Genomic DNA, 685 nt, shown 5'->3' on the forward strand with positions numbered 1-685 from the left:
CATTTATTCCAAACAAACTTACAAACTAATTCTGTAAATGTTTGGCAGCAATTTAATAAGGACATAAAAGGATTTAATCCTTCCACTGTGAGGAAGGCCTCCTGGGAAGGCACTTGAGCATTCTATATTAACCTCTCTTGCCCTTTTTGCCAAGGGGGTCCCTCTTCCAATTGCCCACAGCTGTTACCTGAGCTCTCTGTTCATGCTGAGGTTGAAGCCTCATGGTGGCTGGTACCATAGATCTGTCTTTCGCCCAATGGCGTAAGCTGGGCCCTCTCTGGAGAAGAAACCTGGGTTCCCCATGATCAATGCTGGGGCCCCGCCAGCAGGCGAGGGGATCCAAAGGCAGTTGCTGGGCGTGGAGGCCACAGGGGCATAGGCTACCAAGGAGACAGAACTAAACCTCACGTCACCCTGCTTGGCCCCGGAGGATGGCTGGTTAGTCAGTGATGGGTAAGATTCCTCAGGAACAACCTAAGACAGGCACAGTTGCAGAGGGGCCTCAGGAGAGAACTTGGGGGTCAACAGAGGTGGGGCACAGATCCTCACCCCCCCCCAACTATGCAGGGGCTTGAACACTCGCCCCTTCTGAGGGAGGTCTCCTGCCCCCATGGCTGCTGCGCTTCCCATGCCCAGCTCAGATCGGGACCCAGATAACAGAAAGAGACTTAGGCCAACCGAAATC

This window comes from Myotis davidii, unplaced genomic scaffold (genome assembly GCF_000327345.1).
Source record: "Myotis davidii unplaced genomic scaffold, ASM32734v1 scaffold230, whole genome shotgun sequence".
Lineage (NCBI taxonomy): Eukaryota > Metazoa > Chordata > Mammalia > Chiroptera > Vespertilionidae > Myotis > Myotis davidii.